General features: G+C 44.4%; 1 pseudogene; it reads right to left on the bottom strand.

Annotated features, from left to right (window-relative positions):
* The window catches only part of LOC136469805 (lysine-specific demethylase JMJ26-like), a 34900-nt pseudogene that overhangs the window by 6586 nt on the left and 1715 nt on the right, over nt 1-26599 (bottom strand).

The following is a 26599-nucleotide window of genomic DNA, read 5'->3' as shown; positions in this document are numbered from 1 at the left end:
ATCCTCCATTAAGCTTGATTCTTTCTATATGCTTACTAAGGGTGCAAATGGTGTAAAGGCTAAGTTCATTGGTGTACTATGGATGGGCTCAAAGAAGAAAGGCATTTGGGTACCAAAGAGCTTAGTGACTAACCTTCAAGGACCCAAGCAAGTTTGGGTACCTAAAAAGAATTGATCTTCTTTTGTAGGTCAATTACAAAGCCAGAGGAAGGCATTGGGTTCTTGATAGTGGGTGCACTCAACACATGACCGGTGATGCAAAAATGTTCAACTCAATCAACACCAATGGCAATGATGGTTATGATAGTATCACATTTGGTGACAATGGCAAAGGCAAGGTCAAGGGGCTTGGTAAGATTGCAATACCCAATGACATGGGCATATCCAATGTGTTGCTAGTAGAGAGCTTGAACTTTAATTTACTATCCATGGCTCAATTGTGTGGTCTTGGATTCAAATGCATATTTGGGGTAGATGATGTAGAGATCATAAGTGTAGATGGCTCTAATTTGATCTTCAAAGGCTTTAGATATGAGAATATATACTTGGTTGATTTCAATACTAGTGAAGCTCAATTATCTACATGTTTGTTCACTAAGTCTAGCATGGGTTGGTTATGGCATAGAAGGTTTGATCATGTTGGAATGAAACAATTGAATAGATTGGTTAAGCATGACTTGGTTAGATGCTTGAAAGATGTGTTTGAAAAACATAAGTTTTGTAGCTCTTGTCAAGCCAGCAAACAAGTTGGAAACACCTATCCTAAGAAAAGCATGATGAGCATTAGTAAAGCATTTGAGTTATTGCACATGGATTTGTTTGGGCCAACATAATACACTAGCATTGGTGGCAACAAATATGGCTTTGTGATAGTAGATGATTACACAAGATACATATAGGTATTCTTTCTAGTGGACAAAAGTGATGTGTTTGCAACATTCAAATCATTTGTCAAGGGCATTCACAATGAGTTTTAAACAACCATCAAGAGAGTTAGAACTGACAATGGTAGTGAGTTCAAGAATACTAGAATTGATGAGTTGTGTGATGAATTTAGAATTAGACATCAATTCTCGGCCAAGTACACTCCATAATCAAATGGCCTTGTTGAAAGGAAGAATAGAACACTCATTGATATGGCAAGGTCTATGCTTAGTGATTACAATGTGAGTCAATCTTTTTTGGCCAAAGCTATCAACACGGCTTGCTATTGTAGCAACCGCCTCTATTATCACCCATTGAAAGAGAAGACACCATATGAGCTCTTGAATGGTAGAAAGCCCAACATTGCATATTTTTGGGTCTTTGGTTGTAAATGTTATATCTTGAAGAAAGGCACTAGATTGGGCAAGTTTGACAAGAAATGTGATGAAGGATTCCTACTTGGATACTCAACCACTAGCAAAGCATATAGAGTTTGGAATTTAGATAGTGGTACTCTTGAGTAAGTTCATGATGTTGAATTTGATGAAACCAAGGGTTCACAAGAAGAGAATGAGAACTTGGAAGATGTTAGAGGCATTCAACTTTCAAATGCCATGAAGAACATGGATGTTGGTAAATTGAGGCCTAGGCAAGTGAATGATGATGAAGATGATCAAGTGCAAGTGCTCTCAAACTCATATGTGCAAGATGATACAAATCAAGCTAGTACAAGTGGCTCTCATGATAATGAACAAGATCAAGTGGCTAGTGCATCATCTCAACCCAATGATCAAGCAAGTGCAAGCAATTAACTTCCAATCCTCCAACCAACCAATATTGCAAAGAATCATCCATTGGACACTATCATTGGTGATATTTCAAGAGGTATGCAAACTAGATCAAGATTGGCTTCATTTTATGAGCATTTCTTATTTGTGGCATCCATTGAACCAAAGAAGATAGATGAAGTATTGAAGGATGTTGATTGGGTGAATGCTATGCATGAAGAATTAAATAACTTCACAAGAAATCAAGTATGGGAATTAGTAGAGAGACCAAAGGGACATAATGTGATTGGAACCAAATGGATCTTTAGAAACAAGCAAGATCAAGATGGGATAGTAGTAAGGAACAAAGCAAGATTGGTAGCACAAGGATATAGACAAGTTGAAGGTCTTGACTTTGGAGAAACATATGCCCCGGTTGCTAGATTGGAAGCAATTAGAATCTTGCCAGCCTATGCTTGTGCCCATAACATTAACCTCTATTAAATGGATGTTAAGAGTGCATTTCTCAATGGTTATATCAATGAAGAAGTATATGTTGAGCAACCTCCTAGTTTTGAAGATGACAAGAAGCCCAACCATGTGTACAAGTTGAAGAAGGCATTGTATGGCTTGAAGCAAGCACCTAGAGCATGGTATGAGAGATTGAGGGAATTCCTACTCTCTAAAGGGTTCATGATGGGAAAGGTTGACACCACTCTTTTTATCAAGAAGATTGGAAAAGATTTATTTATGTTGCAAATCTATGTTGATGACATCATATTTGGATCAACCAATCAAGACTTTTGTGAACAATTTGGAAAGATGATGGCTAATGAGTTTGAGATGTCCATGATTGGAGAGTTGAGTTACTTTCTTGGTCTTCAAATCAAGCAATTGAAGAATGCTACATTTGTGAGTCAAGGCAAGTATATTAAGGACATGATCAAGAAGTTTGGCATGAGTGATAGCAAAGACATTAGTACTCCAATGGGAACAAATAGCAACTTGGATAGTGATGCAAGTGGTAATATGATGGATCAAAAATTGTATCGGTCTATAATTGGAAGCCTACTCTATGTGATCGCATCAAGGCCGGATGTCATGTTTAGTGTATGGATGTGTGCAAGATTTCAAGCCTCGCCAAGAGAAAGTCATTTGAAGGCTACAAAGAGAATATTGAGGTACTTGAGGCATACACAAAATGTTGGTTTGTGGTATCCTAAAGGAGCAAAGTTTGAGCTAGTTAGTTACTCCAATTCGGATTATGCGGGATATAAGGTTGAAAGAAAGAGCACCTTGGGCACATGTCAATTGTTGGGAAGATCACTTGTTTCATGGTCATCAAAGAAGCAAAACAGTGTTGCATTATCAACCGTCGAAGCCGAATACATATCCACCGGTAGTTGTTGTGCATAAATACTTTGGATAAAGGCCATCTTGAATGACTTTGGAATCAAGTTCAAGAAAGTGCCATTGCTATGTGACAATGAGAGTGCAATCAAGTTAACCAACAATCCGGTTCAACACGCAAGAACAAAGCACATTGATGTACGTCATCATTTCATAAGAGATCACCAACAAAAAGGGGACATTTACATTAAGAGTGTGGGCACTGAAGATCAACTTGCCGATATATTTACCAAGCCATTGGATGAGAAAAGGTTTTGCAAGCTAAGGAATGAGTTGAATATATTGGATTTCTCAAATATGTGTTGATGCACCCCCACTTATATGACATGCCACTCCTTCGAGCAATCCAAGGTAAAAGTTGATTGGCATGGCATACATCCTTACTAAGGACATGTTTAGTGCATCTAGACATCTTTCACATTTAATAAGCTCATTCATGAAAATCAAATGAATTTGATGATTATATGGTACCACTATTGCTTCTATGCTTATTTTTGTCTAGTGGTAGCATATGACATGTTTGTGGGCTTGTAAACCTAATGTTTGATCTAGAAAATGAGCTATAAGTGTTTAACTCAACATGGTACAAGATAACCCTTATTTGGAGGTGTGAGGAAGCTTGTCCTTAGATCCAACCGAGTTAAATGTCTTTGGCAAGTATTTTAGATTGAACTAAATTTGGGAAAATGATCCTCACCCCATTGATTGACATTGATAATCTCAACCTATCTACATTTTGAACCTTTATGGTCATTGATGACAAAGGAGGAGAAAAACAAAGATATTAGTGCTATGGGGAGAAAAACAAAGATATTAGTGTACAAAGATAGTGAAAAGACAACAAAGGGGGAGAATTTGACATAGGGGGAGAGATATGACAAAGGAAGGGATCAATTAAAATTTTGAGCACACAAGTAGGGGAGCAAGCTCATGAACTTGTATGGTGCATTTGAATGTGCATTTCACATGTTTGTTTGCATGGCACAAGTTTTTAAATTTTAATATCCATGCTTGTGTGGTGTATGCTAGTTGTAGGTTTGGATGATGAAATGAAAAACTAGCATGTATAGGTTTAAGTAACTAGACTCATGTTCACATTATGAAAACTAGACCCTTACTTCTAATGTTGATCTCATGGGGTATTCTAGTTTTTGTGTATGTCTAGTTACTAATGGTGCTAAGGATGGTATATTGGTGCACTCCGATTGGTATCACGCTTCAAAAGGTCCATCTTTTATACCTTAGCATCATTTGGTAGACATTGTCTCCTATATTTCCTATCTAAGCATATGTGCAAGCTACAATCCAAACTCTTAGCACATATATAGGGGGAGCAATTGCTACCATTTGGGATTCATGAAACTTGTCCATATCCTTTTACACATAGTAAATATACTTGGGCAAGCAACATGGATTCAATTAAATTTCAATTCATATCTTTGTGTAAGGGTTGTCATCAATTACCAAAAAGGGGGAGATTGAAAGCTCTAGTTTGGTTTTAGTGAATTGATGAAACCCTAAGTGCTAACCTAGTTTATCAAAGTCATTATAAGATAGGTAGCACTACTCCAAGTGGTGAAGCAAATGAAGATCATGACATGACGATGTTGTTGCCATGGTGATGATCAAGTGCTTGGACTTGGAAAAGAAGAAAGAAAAATAAAAGGCTCAAAGCAAAGGTATAAATGGTAGGAGCCATTTTGTTTTGGTGATCGATATACTTAGTGAGTGTGATCACATTTATGATGGATAGTCGAACTATTAAGAGGGGTGAAACTCATATCAAAATGCGGTTACAATCTATTTCACTAGCTCAAGATACTGTCGAGGACAAATTGCCCATAGAGTTGTAGCAACTCTTACAATAGTTTGCACCTATTTTTGCCCCACCCACAAACCTCCCACCTGAAAGAATGGGAGATCACAAGATTCCTCTTCTAGAAGGTGCTCAACCTTTCTATCTTAGGCCACACAGATACAATCCTGCTCAAAAGATAGAAATAGAAACTCAAATCAAAGATATGTTGGAAAAAGGATGGATTCAAGAGAGTACTAGTCCTTACTCTTCTCTAATGCTCTTAGTCAGAAAGAAGACAGGAGATTGGAGGCTCTGTGTAGACTATAGAAGACTGAATGCACTAATAGTCAAGAACAAATATCCTCTACCTATCATTGAAGAGCTCCTAGAGGAATTATAGGGTGCTACTTGGTTTACATCACTTGATCTTTGTTCTAGGTTTCACCAAATTCGAATGGCAGCTGGTGAGGAGTTTAAAACAGCTTTCCAAACACATAGTGGGCACTATGAGTACAGGGTAATGCCTTATGATGTCACTAGAGGTCCTGCAACATTTCAAACCATTATGAATACAGTGCTACATCCATTGTTGAGGAAGTGTGCAATGGTCTTTATTGATGATATCTTGATATATAATAAAACCTGGACTGACCATTTGGAGCATATCAAGGTTGTCCTCACTCTTTTGCAACAACATGGCTTTCATGTTAAGCTTGCTAAATGTTCCTTTGCTCAAAGATAGTTAAGCTATTTGGGTCATATTGTGAGTGAACATGGTGTTGCCACAAATCCCACAAAAATCAACACCATCAAAAAATGGCCTAGACCTAAGAATGTCAAGGACCTGAGGACCTTTCTAGGCATGCCAGGTTATTATAGGCGATTTGTACCTCAATATGGAATGATCAGTAAACCTCTCACCAATCTTTGAAAGAAGGGAACAATATTCATATGGACATCTGCCACTAAAGCTTCATTTCAAGCACTCAAACATGCACTCATATCTACTCCAGTATTGGCCATGCCCAACTTTGAGTTGCCCTTTATAATTGAAATAGATGCATCATCTACTGGGATAGGAGCAATACTTCAACAACAGGGTCACCCTATTGCTTATGTTAGCAAGGCCTTAAGGGTCAAGGCACAAGGGCTTTCAACTTATGAAAAGGAGTGTTTAGCAATATTGATGGCAATAGATCATTGGAGGCACTACCTGCAAACATCTCCTTTCATCATACTCACTGGCCAACAAAGTATGACACATTTAGATGATCAAAAACTTTCTACACCCTGGCGGCATAAGGCACTCACTAAACTCATGGGCATGACTTACAAGATCATATATAAAAAGGGCAGTGACAACAAGGTAGCTGATGCTCTATCAAGACTTCAAAAGTCACCGGTCTTTGATATATTTGCTATTTCTATTCTCAAGCCATTGTGGTTGGAAGATATCTAGAAGGCATATGAGCAGGACCCTCACTGCAGTAAACTTCTTACTAAGTTAGCAATATCTTCTCCATCAAACCATTATTCCTTACAAGATGGTCCCATCGGATACAAGGGCAGACTATGGATTGGCAACAGTCAGCAATTACAACACAAAATCCTTTCTACCTTGCATAGCAGTCCTATAGGGGGGACATTCTGGCTCTAAAGTGACATATAAGAAAGTGAAGCAGATATTTGCATGGCCTAAACTCAAACACTCGGTACAGCAATTTGTGGAGCAATGTACCACCTATCAACAAGCCAAATCTAAAAGGGTAGCATACCTAGGTTTATTGGCTCCTTTGCCAATTCCTAAAGGGGCTTGGAAAATGGTTACTCTGGATTTCATTGAAGGCTTACCCAGGTCATCTTCTTACAACTGCATCTTAGTAGTGGTGGATAAATTCCCCAAATATGCTCATTTTTTGCCACTCCCCCTCACCCATTCACTGCTTTGCAAGTAGCCATTACATTCTTGAACAATGTCTTCAAACTTCATGGCCTGCCAACAGCAATGATATCTAATAGAGACAAAGTATTTACTAGCAATGTATGGCAAGAGTTGTTTAGGCTTTTGGGAATAGACCTAAGGATGAGCAGTGCATACCATCCCCAGACTGATGGGCAAACTGAGAGGGTCAACCAATGCTTGGAGACATACCTTCGTTGTTTTGTACATGCTTGCCCCACTAAATTGTCTCAGTGGCTACCACTAGCAGAATATTGGTATAATACTTCTTTCCACTCCTCCTTGGGTCAGAGCCCATTCTTGGTATTATATGGATATGAGCCACGTCACTTCAGCATTGATATTTCACAAGCTTGTTAGTCCTTTGAACTCAGTGCTTGGTTGCAAGATAGAGAATTACTCCAGCAACTTATCAGGCAACACCTTATTCGGGCTCGATCCAAAATGAAGACCAAGGCTGACAAGCATAGAACTGATAGAGTCTTCTATGTTGGGGATTCAATATATCTCAAGGCACAACCATATGTTCAAACGTCACTTGCTCCTCGCTCTTCCAACAAATTGGCATTCAGATTCTTTGGGCCTTTAACAATTATAGAGCGCATTGGTCCCTCTACATATCGTCTCTAGTTGCCACCAGAATGTCATATTCATCTAGTTTTTCATGTCTCCATGCTGAAGAAAGTTGTACCAGCAAATGAACATGTACATGAGCTTCCTAACTTTGAACATGAGTTGTAGGTTCTAGATGCTATCATTGACCATCGTCTCAGGCGCAACTATGATCAAGCTATTCCTCAAGTACTTGTCTGCTGGTCTAATTTGTCGTCATCGCTCATGACATGGGAGGACGAGGAACCTCTGCATCAACAGTTCCTAAGTGCACCAGCTTGGGGGAAGCTGGTTCTCAAGGAAGGGGGGTGTCACCACCGGCACTTCCAATGCCACCGGTACCTCCTCTACAACTCTAGGTGCTAGCTTATCTGAAGGTGGACAGGAACTAAAGAAGGCAGCAATAGAAGGAAAGACATCTTCATCAGCTGGAGTGGGCCAAGGCGCTACAGCAAGGTCCAGGAAGCCGAATCCTAAATTCACTAGACCTGAATGGGCTAAGTGAGCAAAAAGACCTTGTGTGGCCCAATCAGAGGCAGCGCTGAGGCTCCCTCTTGTAAAGGCATCGAAGGAGGAAGAGAACTCAAACCTAGACTCAGTTTTGAACTGTGCCCAAAGGCGACGGCGACGGCGATGAGCTCGATGATCTCGTTGTTCGGTCGGAGTTACCGACCGAGGTTCCTTGTATCGTCACTCTTTACTATTAATCAATAGTAGTCCGGTTACATAACCTCATAGAGATTAAGGCAGTCTATGGCCTTAATATTCCTAAATTCTGAACACCGCCTATGATCGTCGTTTAAATTTAATGCAGACCACAACTCTAGAGGCTCCTAGCTCAAGCCAAACATTTTCTGGAGCACACCCTGAGCCACCATGGCTTCTCCTATCACCCAATGCTTCTGGTAGTGCTTCACATCATCCTCCTCACTATTGTCTGACAGTGGGTAGTACAAGTGATTATCTAGAGAGTTGTCCTGAACTAATGCTACCTTTGTGCTCATCTAGATTGATGGATCACCTGAGCAATAGCATGAGCACACACTCTCAGCAGCAATCTTAAATGTGGTAGGCAATGCAGCAAAGGCATCGGCTTCAAGGTCAGCGAGCTAGTTCTCAGGAAACAACCTCTTCAGTTGGAGCACGCGGCAGCCGCCACAGCCGCCAAGCTCTTCTAGAGGGCACCGGATGCGGTCATCGGCGAGTTCATGGGTGTCGGCCACCCAAGCTCCAATCATAGACATGATCACCTCATCTGATGGGTAGCTTGACGATGGGCTTGGGTCTGGCTATGTAGCCGCAGCGTCGCCACCGTGCAGGTAGTCTGCGTCGAGGTTTGGATACTCGTTGTTCTAGTTTTGAAGCAGGAACCCCGTAGGTTTCTAAAACGATCCATGATTTCCTCGAAGGGAAATCTACATATTACATCATAATGTGGTAGTCTAGGAAGACCAAACTATCACATTATCATTATCTAGTTGATACCACAGTTCATACATCACAAAATTACAAGATTACAAGGCATTACAACACTTGGTAACACACCTAAGTACATCGTTATTCTAGCAGAAATGCACATAGATCTTCATCAGAGTCGACATAGCATGTTAGTGGGTGAAGGCTCCTCCTTCACGGGCAATCATCAGAGTCAGCGTAGAATGTTAGCGGGCGTAGACTTCATCTCCTCAACCAAACTTGAGCGCATGAATGACACCACCTAATCCTTCTAATCTCTGTTGTCATTGTCGTAGAAGACATCCGAACCTGCCAAATATCTTTTAGTATGATTTGTACTGGCCACTAGCTCCCACCCTATGCTATTTGTGTTTTCTTTGTGGTAAGTGGAATGCAAGGGTAGAACAAAAGACCTATTTATGGTTGCAGTTTTCCTATACAAGTTCATCAATATTTTATAATAGTTCAACAAGTTTTAACCCATCCCATCCACCCGTTAACCCATCCCACCACACACATCTCACCACACTCACTCTCTAGGTGGCAAGGACGACTCCCTCTCGTGCATTGCCTCAACGGCCAAAGCCAGAAACCAACACCAAACCTAGGGGGAAGAAGAAGAAAGGACATCTCTCACTAATCAAGGGAAGCGTAGGTCATAGAAATGTCCATATCCGAGGACTCAGTACGTATAGATCGATCAACTCTGTAGAGCGTGTACACCTGGAACCACAAGATCACCATCATCGGTGGTGCCCCGCAAAGGCTGATACCGATTGCCTCCCAACCGATATGGTGCCACCCTACCACTCAGCCCTAGGCCACCCCAGAGTCCACCGGCACGCTGAGACTATGAGACATAGTACCAGGCCCCCAAAGGTCACTATGTTGTCTTAGGAGGGTGTGGGCCACATGCCCATACCTCCCTACACTATCCACTTCCAACCTAGCAGTAATCGCACCGTCCTAGTTGGTCGAGTAACCGTCTCCCGCCCATTCAGGAGCGAGTGGTGTGTACATAGGGTCCTATGATCCGGTTCTCTTGACATAACAATCCTTAGGGGGACCGGATAGGATACCTTCTCAAAGGGTGTAACCAACACCCCGTGCCTCGGCGGCACCTCCATCTTGGGGCTTCATCCCACAAAGACACTCCACCCTAGGATCTCCTCATCTCACATGAAGCCACCATAGGTACCCCTCGTAGGGGATGCCTTGGTCGCACCCCCTCAGCGAGACTTGTCCAACGACTCATCATAAGATGCTACCCAATCGACACAATCCTCACCACACACCCAAGACGCACGCCAAGATCTCCCCATTTGTTACCACATTATCGGCACCGAGTGCCTTAACCACTCACAAACAACCCTCCATCAAGCATCACATCACAAATATAATGTGTAGTAGAAGCAGTAGCAAGTAAGTAAGCGAGTGTCTAGCCTAACAGTGGGTGTGCAGGGGTATAGGTTGAGACAAGGTAATGGCTCACAAGCAAATCTACCATGCAACCTATCACAAATCATTTGCATAAAAGTAAAGCACTAGCATCTACATTATAGCATGTCTAATAGGATTCTATGAGGTTGGGTGGGACGTGGCACCTGTTGATTGGTCATCTCCAAGATCGTCAGCGTACTTGTAGTTGTTCTCCCTAAGGTCTTGTTACCTTTCGCACGTCCTTCCTCCAATGGGTTCTGATTCGATCAACGCTAACCTCGATGCAACTACCTCAGTAGAGCGACAAGCAAGACAGAAAGCAATCAATACTCTAAAAAGGCAACAAGACACAGAAGAACAACTACACCAAAAGAACACCAAGGCAAAAATGACTTAGCCCTCTCGGCGGATGTCCGATCCCTGGGCCAAAAGAAACAGGAGTCATTGCTCGCTAAGCATAAGTGAAAGGATCAAGATGCCCAAGAGGGGGGTGAATTGGGCTAATTCTAAATTTCTTTGCAATAATTAAACTCTAAGGTTAGCCTAATTAACGCCTTGTGCCTAGAAAGTGTTTCTATTGATCTAACGCACAAAAGTTTAGCACCCTAAGTTCCAATCCTACTCTAGCATGACAATTCTAGGAATGTAAATGACAAGAATTGAATTGCTCAAAGTAAATGCTCAAAGTAAAGAGAGAAGGAGGAATGCGGCGATGTTTTGCCGAGGTATCGGAGAGTCACCACTCCCCACTAGTCCTCGTTGGAGCACCCGCGCAAGGGTGTAGCTCCCCCTTGATCCACGCAAGGATCAAGTGCTCTCTATGGGTTGATTCTTCGACACTCCGTCGCGGTGAATCACCCACAACCGCTCACAACTTGAGTTGGGTCATCCACAAGCTCTGCCGGATGATCACCAAGCTCTTCAATCACCACCAAGCCATCTAGGTGATGGCGATCACCAAGAGAAACAAGCACAAACTCTCACTTGACCACGACAAGCCTAATGAGAAGGGTGGATGCACACTTTGCTACTCTTGATCTCACTAATGAGGGCTCTCTTTGGGATTCTCAAATCTCAATCACCTCACTAGGACCTTGCTCTTCTTGGCACTCTCAAAGGTGTTTCTCAGCTATTGGAATGAGCAAAAGTACCCCCACACACGAGTGGAGGAAGTATTTATAACATGGGCTGAAAAACGAACCGTTATGTGCCTCTACGGGGTGATCGGACGCTTTGGTCATGTTGACCGGACATGCCAATCAGTTCACCCCAAACTCCAGTGTTTACAGTGTGACCGAATGCTAGCCAGTGTCCAGTCAGCACTGACCGAACGCGTCTAGATGAGATTTTCCCTCTCTGGAACCTTACTAGAGTCGACCGGACGCTGGCCCTCAACGTCCAGTCACTTGATCTCTCAGCGTCCGGTCGCACCAGACGAAAACATCTCGGTCAAATGAACTGACCGAACCCTAAGCCAGCGTCTGGTCAAATCGGAGCCAGCGTTCGGTCAGTATTTGACCCTCCATTCACTTCCAATTCTCGATCATACGTGAATGAAGTCTGCTCCATTGGATATAAGGGCTATTTTGGAGCTACCTAGTGCTAGATTTAGCAAGTGTGCACCACACCTAACTAACTAGACTCACCTAGGTCAAGCTACCCATCCATACCCCCCTTAATAGTACGACCAAAGGAAAAACAAAGTCCTAAACTACTCTAAGTGTCTCTTCAACTCCAAATGACACTTAGAACTAGTCCATCCTTAACCTTGTCGTCCATCCTTTGAAAACCGAAATAATTTCCATCGTAGGGGCATGACCACCATGATTGCCCAATCAATCTCCATTATCGTGACCTAACTTAATTGCCTCTACAAAACATACGTTAGTTACAGTAATCACGTATTGTCATTAATCACCGAAACCCAACTAGGGGCCTAGATGCTTTTAATAAGCTTAAGTCATAGCCTAGCTAGTACTTCCTGAGTCGACTGTGTCGACCTGTACGGCCTCAATAAATATGGCATAGACCCTAGACCATCTTAAGCGAACACCACGGCTCATGGTCTTTCGATTCGGGCGTCATGGAGGTTGACAGGAATCGCAAAGAGCGGCTAAGGGGAAAGGAAGCAGTTCTAGTCTCTCTCTCTATCCATATGCCATTATAATTAACAAGAATCAAGAGAGGGTGGAACAGGGGAGATAAGAGAAGGGAGGTGGTCTACTTCTTCCAATCCACACGCCATGGAAAGAGATGGGGCATCAAAAGGAGTGACACAAAAGAGAACACAGTGCCCAACTACTTGTAGGGTACCATGACCTAGGTGCACTAAATGCACTAAGACATCCCTAGGGTTCTTAGAGGTGTAGTTGTCACTGCAAGAACCAAAGAAATGCTACAGACCAAATAGGTACAAGCATACAAGGGCTTAAGCACGATAGAACCAAAAAGAGGGGGACATGGGATTCAGCTTCCTTTGATCCACTCACCATAGCAAATGACAGGAATCAAAGGAATGGAATCAAGAGAGCAGTAAACACCAAACAAGCAAAGGGCTCAATCCACATCTTACTGGATCGACGAGGATTGAGAACAATTGAGGAGAGAAGAATGGAATCCGCACTCCTTTGACCAACTCATCATGGAACGGACAAAGGTTGGAAGAAAGGAAACATGATCCCACGATCCGAACCCACTCGTAGGGCACCATGACCGTGCAACTAAATTGTCACAAGGCAATCTCTAAGGTCCATAATGATGCGGTTGTCACTGCTACAACCGAAGGAATGCCATGGTCAAAGTGGTACAGGCATATGAGGTGGTTAGGATAAACAAGCGAGCAAAAGAGGTAAAGCCCGATGGTCATGGCGAGGCAAACTCGCGGCCACAAGCTATACCTACATGAGTTGGCTTCCATAAGTTCCACGATGGTCATCCCCTAGTTCATCTTCTATAGACTAATCTATGATGGGCTCATCATGTGCGGGTAGGAAGCGCACCGATGTCAAGCTCATGGTGGCCACGTCCTAGAGCCATAGAAGGGGGCGATGATCATGGTACTAGAAAGTCAACTAAGAGCGAGGGTTCAGGTTACGCTCGGCTCACGGCCACGGCAGGACGAACCCACAATCGAAACATTCGAATGAGGCACGAACCCTTGACCAGCTCGAAGGCTCGGTCCATAGACAGACAACACCACACAAAAACAACCGACAACACGAACAACACAAGAACAAGAGCTAAACCGACACTACGATGACTAGATGAAGTTGCACATATCCATAGCATCACAAGATAGACTGGTGGCGAAGGCACAGCACAGTCATAGATATAGATGACAAAAAGACGGAGATAGACCGGTGCGAAGGCACGGAACAAGCATAGGTATAGATAGATAATCATGTATAGGAGCAAGTAAGGAATGAAAAGAAAGAAAAGCAAGGGCTTTGTCGACATCGAGGTTGGCATCGACGGGGTTCAAAGGTTCGACCTTGACGATGAAGGGCCGTTGCGGCGTGTCCGAGCAAGCTACGGCTAGCTACTGGCCTGTTGTAGCCACCCTCGACCGGCTACTGCTTGCTGCTAGCTAGAGGCTAGCTAGATGCAGTAGCAGGCGGCCAGAAGCTGGCTGCTACCAGCTAGAGGTGGCAGCGGATGACTAGGCGGTGGCTGCTGCTGTCCGGGATGGGTCGGCGAGGTCCGGCAGCGTCGTTCAGCCCCAGCGGATGGTGCAGCAGGGTCGCTTCCCTGTGACGGTAAAGAATAGCGGCACGAAGGCCAAACTCAGGCAAGAACATGACATGAAGGAAGAAAGGAGGTAGCTTTGCTTCAAGGTGGCTCACTAGGATGGGAGATGGTGATAGGTCAACAATGAAGGCAATGAGGAAGGCTGCTGGTTGCTGCAGGGTTTGGCAAGGTGGAGGCTTGGCAGCGGCAGTTTAGTAGAGACGACAATAGGTCCACAGAGGAAGTCGTCATGGCTGCTGCGTTCCCGATGTCAGAGGAGCGGCACGATGTGGCCATGGCCATCACAGAAGGGAGGTGGAAAAGGTGCAGCCCTGCAACGGTGAGAGAGGTGAGACATCGGCGAGGCACTGGGTCGCTAGGGTGACTACATCGCTGTCGAGGCATGAAAGGCGTCGGCTTGATAGAGTAGAAGGCACGGTCGAGGTAGTGGAGGGATGCGGTTGGTCATGGTCGTGGCGGAGGAGAAGCCGACTGCTCGACCGTGGTGAGGTTGGTAGCCCAGAAGGCGTCATCTTGGACATGAACAGGGATGCCATGATCATGGTTCAGCTCGACTACGTGCGGGGCAAGGTGGTCGCGTCATGGCGTGGCTCTGACACCGGTGAAGTGGCTCGGCTGGCACAGCGACTTGAGAAAAGAGGGCCATAGGAGGGGGACGGCGTGGTGAGGGTGCCTGACGTAGGTGATGGGGTCCGATTCGACGAGGTTCACTAGTAGAGAAACGACCTTTGATCCCACCTCGAAATTTGGCTTTAGTCCCGGTATTTTTCGCACCTAGAACTAGAGATACCTTTAGTCTCAGTTTGTAGATCTAACCAGGACTAAAGGTCCCTGCCCAACGGCAACTGCGGCAGGCTTTTGCTGCAGAGGACCTTTAGTCCCGGTTGGAGTTACCAACCGGGACTAAAGGTTAACTTTTACTCCCGGCTGGTCCCTCCAACCGGGAGTAAAAGTCTACTCCCGGCTAGAGGCTCTGTCCGGGACTAGGAAGGGACCTTTAGTCCCGGTTTCTGTCTCCAACCGGAACTAAAGGTCCCCTCCTATATAGCCCAGCCTTGTTCCTCCCTGAGCCCAAGCCACTTCGAGCTCAGTGTTCTTGCTTCATCGCCGGCCTCTCTTCTTCCTCATCACCTGTGTATCACAAGATTTCTTCCATTCCTCCATCGATTCTTCGGTTCTGAAGGTTACCAACTTTATACTCTCATGTTTCATCAGTAGCTTATTTCATTTTGTGGACTAGATATATGTGGTTTTTTTTATGTTAGATTTTTTTATTTGTAAGCCAATTAAGCTCAAAATCACTTTAAAGTTTGCGTATTTGGATGAAGGAAGGTTAAAGTAGTTATTCAAAACTAGTATTGAGTTTTCAATTCTAGCATGCATAGCATACTTCATGGTTTAGAGATATAGAGAATTTTAGAGTTTTTTTAATTTTATTTGTTTATAAAATGAGAAATTTATATTATATTAAAAATGAGTATAGAGAGTAGATGGCAACTGCTTCTGGGTCCTCGGCCTCTCATCGGGTTCCAAAGCGACTGAGGCCGGACCTTCCTCTCATTGCATGCGGCAAGTGTGAGGAGAAGATTGTGATGGAGTACCGGGTGAGGAAGGAGTGTCCCAACAAGGGTCGTATCTTCTACAAGTGTCCGAATCGCAATGTGAGTTATTTTATCGTATTTGATGATTATGGTTAATTTATACTTATTTTCATGATGATTGTGATTAAAGTTCTAATTTTTTGTTTTAATTTCAGTGGGATGGCACTGGATGTTTAGGCTGGTACTGGGAGGAAGAGTATGTTGAACACGTGCAAAACTCTCTTCCACAGGTGGCTACGGCGGTTGATGAGGCAGTGATCCTGCGGAAGAAGCCCATAGATGTTGAACAAATGCATGATCTGTCTGTTTTAGTTGGGATTGGTCGTGAAATTCTTATGCTGCTGAAGTGCATTTTAGCTTTAGTTTTTTAGTGGTAGTTGGGATTGTCTACATTGTAGCGAGACTTTCATAAATTAATACCTTATGTGGTAGCATGCATGTCGTATAATTAACTAATTATGTTCTATATTTTAATATGGTATGTATGTCATGTAATGCAGATGAGCTGCATTGGATGTACAATGCTGATCGCCGCTCCCAAGAGTTCATTAAGGGCGTGCATTCTTTCTTACGTGTGGCCGAGGCAAACAAACATGATGGTTTCATATGCTGCCCATGTGCCATATGTAAGAATTTGAAGGAATATGTTAGCTCAAGGAGTCTTCATTCACACTTGTTGAAGTCGGGTTTCATGCCAAACTATATTTGTTGGACGAAGCACGGAGAAACCGGGGTTGTAATGGAAGAAGGTGAAGAAGAACAATGGAACAATGATGACATTATTGCTGAATATGGTGCCTTCAATGATACTGCAATGGGGGAAGCTGAAGAAGAGGTAGTGGCAGAAGATGAGCCCGCTGATGATCTTGGTCAGGCCATTTGTGACGCACAAAGAGAATGCAAAAGTGAAAAGGAGAAGATCAAGTTCGAGCGCTTGCTAGAGGATCACAAGAAATTGCTATACCCAACTTGTGATGCGGGATAGAAAAAGTTGGGTACCACACTAGAATTGCTGCAATGGAAGACAAAGAATGGTGTATCTAACAAGGGATTTGGGGAGTTACTAAAAATCCAAAAGAAGATGCTTCTGAAGGATAACGAATTGCCCTTCACTACGTACGAAGCAAAATAGGTAGTCTGCCCTTTGGGATTAGAAATCCAGAAGATGCATGCATGTCCTAATGACTACATCCTCTACCATGGCGAGGAGTACGAGAAGTTAGATGCATGACCGGTATATCATGCATCACGGTATAAGATCAGGCGAGATGACCCTGGTGATGTTGAGGGCGAACGTCCCATGAAGAAAATCCCTACCAAGATTATGTGGTATGTTCCTATAATACCACGCTTGAAACATCTATTCAGAAACAAAGACCATGCAAAGTTGTTGCGATGGCACAAAGAAGACTATAAGGTAGACAATATGTTGAGACACCCTGCTGATGGGTCCTAGTGGAGAGCAATCGATAGAGAATTCCTAGAGTTTGCAAATGACGCAAAAAACTTAAGTTTTGCTTTAAGTACGGATGGTATGAATCCTTTCGGGGAGCAGAGCAACAGTCATAGCACTTGGCCTATTACTCTATGTATCTACAACCTTCCTCCCTAGTTATGCATGAAGCATAAGTTTATTATGATGCCAGTGCTCATCCAAGGCCCAAGGCAACCTAGCAACGACATCGATGTGTACCTGAGACCACTAGTTAAAGAACTTCTACTTTTGTGGAATAGACCAAGTGTACATGTGTGGGATGAGCACAAATAGGAGCACTTTGACCTGCGAGCATTGTTGTTCGTAACAATCAATGATTGGCCTGCTCTAAGTAATCTTTCAGGACAATCAAACAAGGGATATAATGCATGCACGCACTATTTTGATGACATTAAAGGTATATTCTTGAAAAAAATATTAGCCCCCTGATCAGTTGAAAAGCAGTTGCACTTCCACGGAGTTGCCAAATCAAGATAACTCAATGCTATGTTTCCCCGTGGATGGCATCACTGCACCGTTTACATCATGTGCGCTACATATTCCAAAAGAGAATGCCACAATCATGGTGGCTCTCGGTGTTTTTTCTCCTCTAGATCCTACCAAGACACCAAGAATCCATGGGGCAATAATACCACCTGGATATGTTAACGTCTCAGTGGATAGAGTTAACAAAAGTTTTAGTGACCTGCCTCTTGACATTCCAGGAGGTGATGGGGAGAAGACTCTAGGAGAAGCAGAGAAAACATCCATACTATGACGCAAGCGCTACATCATTATTCTCGGGGTCTCTAGTCCACCGTTGCTTCCTCAACTGCCAGACAATAGGTGCAGACAAAAGTGAACGAAACAATTTTTCACAAACTTTCTATCGACATGCATGATTAATAATAACAATTTCTTATACCTAATTATTATTTTTTGTAATCACACAGCAGGGCCTCCGCCAACCTAAGTCCAATTATTCAATCTCCAGATCATCATAGTGCTCCGAGGAATCAGGTGGCAACGTCGCCATCGCCGCCACCTCCAAGGAGGTCTCCAACGCCTCCAAGGAGGTCTCCAACGCCTCCAACGGCTGCCCCGCCTCCCTTGATGACTAAGAGGAAGCCAACTCCTAAGAGGTCCACCCCACAAACAAAGTCGTTGTCCCACCAGCCGGTAAAGAAGAAAGCCTCATCTAATCCAGTTATTCCCCAAAAACTGTCTTTCGAGAAAAGTGAAAATGAATTAAAAGCTGCAGTAAAAAAAGATGTGGACAGTTTCTTCGAAAAAGTAAAAAAGCAACGAGAAGAGAGGGAGAACCTAGAGAAGTCATACTTCTACCTACCTCCAGATCTTCTAAGAAAGAAGGTAGACCAGAAAAAGCAGGAATCTCAAAAGACCCGGTCAAAATCGGACTACGACCGCTCTCTCACCAAGTCATTTGAGGCGGCGCAGAAAAAGACTAGACCAGGGAAAGGTATTGCACAACTCGGACAACAATCGCAACAATCAGTCCCCCCTCTTGTTGTTCGTAATGAATATGGTTCAAACTTAGACTTAGACGTCGATTTTGAGGAGCTAGCTCGGTTTTACGAGGAAACTGGTTTGGACCTTGTCCAAGTGCTCGCTGAAGGACCATCTGCTCTGAAAGTGGATCCTTGGAAGAAATTTGAACATAGAAAGAGTCTATACAACCCTAAGGCCTTAGATGAACTGGGTACGCAAATGTACCTGCTAAACAAGTGGTACATGGCGGCGTGTGAATGGGGAGAGGCCTTTGTTACTGTCAGAGTTAGAAACCAACATTACTTCCGTGGCGATGACGTTATATATGTCGAGTTTGAAGAATTACACCAACTATGCCACCTGGACTCTCTCGACAAAAGTCTCGTTAGCTGCTATTATCTGTAAGTGTGATTATTTTCTACTATTAAAGTGTGTATATATAAAGCTATATGTATATATATACATTATATATCCTCACACTATATTTTTATATATGCAGATATGAGATGACAGAACTCAGAAAGAGAAAGGATAATGATGTTGGTTTCGTTGATCCAAATGTCGTATTCAAACACCCTAATCCCCTGCCTCAATGGAAAGCCAAACTCGAGAAAAATCTCATGAGGTTCTTAGTGAACCAACAAAACAAGGACATACTCTTCCCCTACAACTTCAAGTGAGTGTTAAATAATTAATGTCGATCATATGGACATTTGTTCAATTATTTGCTTACTAGCTAAGCTATCTCCCATATATATACATATATGTTGACTCTAGCTAATGTCGATCATATTTGTGTATAAAAATATATGCAGCAATCATAGGATATTGATGGTTATCGATATGGCCAATAGTCGGTTGAGAATCTTAGACTCGTTAAGAAAAGAGCAAACAGAGTACCAAGACATGATAGATATTATCCAAGGGTAATATGGTCTCTCTAGCAACTATATATACCCCGATATCTTAACTACAACAATTATTAAAGACCAAATTAATGTTTTATTTTATTGGGCGTAGTGTTTGGAAAAGTTTCATTGAGAATCACCACATGAAACATTGCAAAGCGCCACTGGATGTAATCGCACACAAAGCAAGTACTATCTACATTTATATATATATAATTCAATTAACACCATGCATGCTTTTAATTCACTGGATCTTTTTTCTCATAAAAGTGGGTTCTGAGGCAAGAATAGGGGAACAACTACTGCGGATACTATGTTTGCAAGTTTATCGGGGCGTACACAAAAAGAACTCCTAAAGAGATCCTCAAAGTATGTTATATAAATATATTCATATATTCACAATTTCTTTTGTTGCTCATATATATAAGTAATCAAGTGACCAACATATATATATATATATATATATATATATATATATATATATATATATATATATATATTAATACTTTTCCTTTAACTTTTATTGAAGACTCTATGGTTGAAGGAAAAAGTCATACGACGTGACCAACTGAAAGCAATTCAAGAGACCATAGCAGGATTTCTTAATGACCAGGTCCTCAACCCCGCCGGCGAGTTTTACAATGACATCAACAAAACATGGAAGCCAAACTAGATAGAGTGATTTTGTTATCCCAAGGATATGATAGAATATACAATGCAACCTTTATTTGTAATATATATATATACACATACATACATATTATATGTACATAAAATAACGTACAATATATGTATATACATGTAATATATATGTTAGTTTCAAACTTTAGTTTGTACAAAATGTTTGAATATTATAAACATGTAGAATACGTATATTATTAGCAGCGTAGAATGCGTATTCGAAAACCTATTCGAAAACCAAAATGAATCATCAATTGAAAATAGAAACAAAAAAAGAAAAAAAGGAAACCTTTAGTCCCGGTTGGTAATATCAACCGGGACTAAAGGGCTGCCCCATGTGGCTAGGCCGAGAGGCCCTTTAGTCCTAGTTGGTCTTACCGGGCGCGAAACCGGGACTAAAGGAGGGGACCTTTAGTCCCGATTTGGTACTCTCGGTTCCAAAACCGGGACTGAAGGCGGTTGAGAACCGGGAGTACAGCCCGTTTCTCCACTAGTGGTTCCACCCCCGGGGAAGGAGTGCCGACCGGCTTCGACGTGGTGGCTGCAAGGATGAGGCAGAGCGTGGTGTGCTCGGTGAAGAGGAGGTCGACGACGTCGGGCATATTCGACTAAGAGCAGCTGGGCGGTGAGGTGGAGCTCAGCATCATGGGGAAGGCTCGGACGCTGCTCGAGGATGGCCGTGCCCGTGTCGGCGTGACCCTCGATGTCTCGACGGCGTCCGGCAGAAGCACGACGAGGCTCGGCACGCCGCTGACGGCAGCAGGGCGAGGCTAGGGCAATTTTGACCACTGCGGTGGTCGCGGTGCAGTGCAGAGGCGCATCGTGGAGAGGACAAGGTCGGAGCACGGCTTCGGTGGTCCTCTGCTCGGCGCGGACAGCAGAGGCGGCGGGGTGGATGCAGTGGGGAAGAAGAGGAGCTCATGGTGGTGGACGGGGTGGACGCGACCGCTATGAGCTCGAAGCAAAGCACGGCGTGGTCGACGTCGGGATCGGCGAGGAGAACATCGCGCCCACGGCACGACGCGGTGTCGAGGCGAGGTCACGGTGGTCGTCGCGGATGCGTCGACGGAGAGCGCTATGCGCGCGGTCGATGTCGTGGCACGGCGAGAGGCGAAGGGCACAGACGCAGCGGTGGTGGCGCGGCTTGGTGACCACGGAAAGAGGTAGGGCAGTGGCGCGCTCGCTGCTGGATGAGCGAGGGTGAGAAGAGGAGGAAGAGAGTGGCGGCGGCGGCTGGGAAACAAGCAGGCCCGGCCCTGGGGGTTCGAGCTGTTCAGCCGAACAGGGCCCTCGACCGAGAAGTAGGTATACTATATCCTTTCTATGGCCCCAAATAAAGTTAGAGCCCAGGAAGCAGGTAAGGCATGTGGCTGCCGATTTGTCATCCCTAGCGTCGATTCAGCTAATCGGCTTCCGCGTCCGCGACCACGTTCTACCCTTCCCCCGCGCGGCCGCGATTGCCTTCTTCACCGCTGCGAAATGCGACTCTGCGAGACTATGCGTCGTGCTGCCACCGCCGATCGGCTGTGCCCTGTGCCAGAACCAGCGACCGGCCGCCGGCCGACGGCGGTCATGGCTCACTCTCCATTCCTGCGTACGTACGGAGTAACAGAGGTAAGAAATTACCCTAAGCCCTTTGATTGTGTTTGTGTATGTGGTATGCCAAGTATATTCTTTAGATTTGGGATTTAGCAATCCCTTAGTATGACATTGGATTTTCTAAAATTCTGAAATTGAATTGAGTATTGCATAATTTTTTAAATTACTTACTAATTTCTAAATTTACACGCATTTGGAAGTGAGAAAAGAAAAAAGAAGAGAGGATAGAGGACTTGATACAATCACACAAGAAAAAAATATTTTATGTATATTATATTTATTAGAAACATTATTATATTATTTGAGTTATAAGGGCCCATCTTTCAAGCTCCGCTCCGGGTCACACCGGGCCTGGAAACAAGAACGGGAGCGGCGACTGACGTTCTCATAGGCGCGCGCGGGCTAGGGCTCCAGGGGCTCCGGTGATCCTCGTCGTCCGTGCCACGGACGGGACACGCGGCGCGGATCCCGGGCGTGCGTGTACGGACGCCAAGGCGTGGGGGCGCGTCTCCACATCGGGCAGCGGCGGCGGTGACCGGGAACGCAGGGGCTGCGCGGGCGCGAGCGGACTACGGCGCAGCCGACTGCGCAGCTAGGCCAGAGGTGGTTGCTGGGCCGTGCGGTGGAAGAGAAGGGTGGGGGTGAGCTGGGCTGGCCAGTCCAGGTGGGAAGGCGAGCAGGCCTTCGCGGATCAGGCCAAGAGGAGGGACGGGCCGGCGGGGAAGGAAGAGGGCTGGCTGGGCCTGGGACGCCGAATGGGCCAGCGGGAAGGGAGAGAAAGGAGTGGGCTGGATGTGAGGAGAAAAGGAAAAATGATTTTCCCCCATTGTGAATTATGTCTCAAGGAAAATGAGATGAATTCAAATGAGAATGGAGAGGAATTTCAAAGGAATTGAGAGGTGATTTAAAAGAGATTTGATATGAATTTGCTGCGGATTCAGGATAGATTCAATGAGGGGATTCTTGCTATGGCTTTGTGCACTCCAAATGAACTCAAAACCAGAGCCAACTCAAGAACAAGGCACACACCTACAATCAAATCTAGATGGATACAACGGTTTAGTGGTAAATCCTCCTAGGTTTGACTCAGGTTTGACCTAGCGACTACATGATTTACATATTGTAGAATTTTTTTTAAAAAGCTTGTATTTTGGTTACACGGAAACCCGGGTTGTTACCGTTTCCTTCACGGAGCTCCTGCAGCAGGCGATTCCGAGCTCGTAGTCACAGCGTGGGCAGGTCTAGATCGACGTGTCGCAGTTGTCGCTGCCATATAAGGACAAGGTAGTCATGCACAAGCATAATGTATGTGATTAATAAAGAATGAAACACGTATTGCAACGCTTCGATATCCCATGATTCATCCTCTCCTTGTTACGGAGTACTTGTTAGGGTACTTTCTTCACTAGTGCATCCTGCTAATTCACTTATTAACCCATCATTTGAAGTACTTACTCTTGTCAAATTTTTTAACACAAAACTAGCTACTAACTAATTTTCAATGACACCCTACAACATAAATGGTTTTTTCTTATGGCATTTGCACCCTAGGTCGTAACAAACTAGCGATGAAAAATCATTATACGCCGGCTCCAAAAACAACCAGGTCGTGAAAAGAAGGCTCGGACCCAAAATTTTCATTCATTTGGGCTTTGCCTCCCTCTCCCTTTATCTCTCCTTATCCCATTCCCAGCCTACTGTGATAGGGCCTTACCAACTGGTTGAGATGTGAACCATCTCTAATAGTGAAACACGGGAGGGCCTCCAACTCTAATTAATGCATGCTGCTCTAGGAAAAATAAGTGATGTTTTCGTTTTGACTTTAACTAAATATATATAAGAAAATATTAATATTTATAGTACATAATTAATATCATTAGACAGATCGTTGAATCTATTTGATAATAAACTTTTTTTAAAGGCAAATTTTATTAATTTTTTTATAAACCTAGTCAAACATTTTGGGACCGAGGGAGTACACGTACCAGGTCACCCTCTCCTCTTTATTATAGGCTGCCGGCTGCACGCTCAGCTTGGACAATGAAACCCCTGCGCAGAGTATATTGATGACAGGAGTTGAATTATTAGCTCGATGCAAGTCGCTTACGGAGACGCATATATGTACCACCGTACCTTTTATGTTGGCCTCCACCTCCTTCTCAGCGTGCTGCTCTTTGTTGAGCTCCGCTAGGCACGGCAGCAGGTAATGAGGCAAGTAGTAGTAGCTCGCGTTCTTGCTCTTAGCCACTTTCACTACTGGAATCTCACTTTTTCTATGGGTGATAATTTTTCTCTGCGTTTTTTTCGGAACGCACAGAAAAATTACGATTTTTCTGTCGGTTCTAAAATATCCCGATAGAAAAATACGAAAACTCACAGAAAAATTATATGATTTTTCTAAGCGTGACAATACACATACGGAAAAAATCAGCACTCACAGAAAAATGCAATTTATTTTGTCGGTTCTTTAAAAACGCACAGAAAAAAATATGTGCACGCACATAAAAATCCAAACCCTAACCCGTCGGCCGCCGCGCCCCCAAACACCCTCTCACGCACGCAGTAGACCGCGCCCCCTCCCTCACTCTCTCCTTTCAGCGCCGCGCCCCTCCCTCTGCGACTCAGCGCGGGGCTCCTCCCCTCCCCGAGCAGCGCCGCCACTCCTCCCCTCCTCCCTCTCCTTCTTCATCGACGCGGCGGGCGCGGCCCCTCTCCTTCACCCCCGACGCCAGATCCGTCACCCTCTTCACCCTTCACCTGAGCAATGCATCCGGATCCGTCGCCGCCGTCGACGACCGAGTAGATCCGCGCCCTCCCCCTTCTTCTCCCCCGTCGGCGCCCCTCCCCTCCCCCTTCTTCTTCCCCGGTGGGTGCCCCTCCCCTGCCCCTTCTTCACCCGGCCGGATCCGGCCCTCCCTCTCCCGGATCCTGCCAGTGGCTGCGGCGGCGGTGGTGGTGGCCGACGGCGGGGCGTGGTGGTGGCGGCGGCCCTCCCTTGGTCACCGCCGGTGCGCTCCATGACGCCAACGCCACTCGTGTCGCTTGCAGCTCCGCGTTGATGCCTGATTCATTAGGGTTTCGCCTCCCTCTAGATCTGGCTGTGGCACCACTTCCCTCCTCCAGATCTAGCCAGAGCCGCCTCCTCCCTTACCTCGGTGCAGATCCATGGTGGCCGTGGTTAGATCAAGAGGCCGCGCATGAGGTGGAGCAAGGACCGTGACGGTCCCCTCCCTCACCCATGCCGGCTGCGACTGGTAGAGACTGGAGCCACCGGATGCCTACTCATCCATGGAGGCATCCCTAGTTGCTGCGGCGGAGTGGCCGTCGGAGGCACCGACATGAGCTCCTTCGCCGCTAAGAGCCTCAACTACATCGGCATGCCCGAGAATCACGTCACCTCTCAAGCTCTGCCCACGCCTGGTGAGAAGCAAGCAAGTATGTCTTCGATTCCTTCATAGCTCTCCCTCAAGTATTGCCTTGCTCGGGCTTCCTTTTCAGTTTGCCCACCACTGTTGGGAGGAACGTCCCTTTGGATCTGTGTGGAATACATGTGTGGCTGTGGCAATGGATTCCATAGACATGCACGACACAAAGAAAATTAAACTGTGTTCAGTACTATAATGTATGGCTCTAAATTTGTTAAACAATTTGCTAATTTGATTTGTTATAAAGTCTGAACTTTCAAGGAATTTAGTGATTGGCAAGCTTGTGTCCCACGTATGTTATCTTGGTTGACTTAAAAGCAGTGTGAATAATGGTTTGGATATGCGTGAAGTGTTCTCACATCCTCATCCTGCATCATTTCATTATTTTATTCGATTTGTTATGGATGTGCTTGTCTGGGTAAGAAGAATGAGTCTTCTCATGCCTAGCTCCAGTCACCAGAATCATTGCCTTTGCAGGTTGACATGAGCACTATGCTGGAGGAAGCAGTTCAGTATGTCAAGTTCCTGCAGCTGCAAATAAAGGTAGTTTTTTTTGTGTCCTAGTTAAGTCAGATCAACATTGGAAAAAACTTTAGTTCACAATTCTAGTTCTCCATCATGCGCAACATTAACCTGTACATAGCATTGTTACATATTAGGTTTGGGAGAACAGAGCATTGTATACTCTGCATTTAAAAATACTAATTCGATGTGCATGCCTCTCATTTACGTTCCCTTTTTTTCCGTAACAGCTCCTGAGCTCTGAAGATACACGGATGTACGCACCTCTTGCCTATAACCACATGAGCATGGACCTCAGTCCAAATGTTGGTGTAAAGCAATCATGACCGTCCAAAAAGAGTTGTCCGAACTGATCCGATGGGAGCTAGAACACAGTGCATGGTTCATCTTTTCATAAATCTGTAATTAGCCCTGACTTTACATTCTTCAGTTGCTTCTTGCAAGTATGAGCAAGAAGTTCTTTTGAAATAAAAATTAGACCATGGGTTCCCTTGTCATATGAGATATCGACAGTTCACGGAAATGGGAATTTTTCTAGGGTGCATTAATGAATGTGCTAAACATTTGGATCTTTATATGTATGCTATCTATTATGTTGTGATGAAATTACAGTATGGACAGTCCATATTTAATATGTTGTTGCTACTGTTCTGTTTATATATAATTATTGTATCCAATTTGCTGCATGGTTAAGGGTTTTTCTGTCGGTGGTCTGTTATTTTTCTGTGCGTTAACCGAGACCGACACAACATTTAAATTTAATCTGG

The sequence above is a fragment of the Miscanthus floridulus genome, chromosome 8, assembly GCF_019320115.1.
Source record: "Miscanthus floridulus cultivar M001 chromosome 8, ASM1932011v1, whole genome shotgun sequence".
Classification (NCBI taxonomy): domain Eukaryota; kingdom Viridiplantae; phylum Streptophyta; class Magnoliopsida; order Poales; family Poaceae; genus Miscanthus; species Miscanthus floridulus.
The sequence above is the reverse complement of the archived record's forward strand: the minus strand, read 5'-3'. Positions and strand labels throughout refer to the sequence as shown.